Genomic DNA, 373 nt, shown 5'->3' on the forward strand with positions numbered 1-373 from the left:
TTTTTCTGGAACTCTCTTGCTTTTTTGATGATCCAGCAGATGTTGGCAATTTGATCTCTGGTTCCTCTGCCTTTTCTAAAACCAGCTTGAACATCTGGAAGTTCACGGTTCACGTATTGCTGAAGCCTGGCTTGGAGAATTTTGAGCATTACTTTACTAGCATGTGAGATGAGTGCAATTGTGTGGTAGTTTGAGCATTCTTTGGCATTGCCTTTCTTTGGGATTGGAAGGAAAACTGACCTTTTCCAGTCCTGTGGCAATACCCTTCAAAAGCCCACACTGTAAACTGACTGTAGAGGCCTGTCTTCCTTGTGTGTTATGGGTTTGTCTCTGCCAAATCTCTTCCTTCTCTTTGGAAGAGCTTCTGTTTCCT

Source organism: Bison bison, unplaced genomic scaffold (genome assembly GCF_000754665.1).
Source record: "Bison bison bison isolate TAMUID 2011002044 unplaced genomic scaffold, Bison_UMD1.0 scf7180017864329, whole genome shotgun sequence".
NCBI lineage: Eukaryota > Metazoa > Chordata > Mammalia > Artiodactyla > Bovidae > Bison > Bison bison.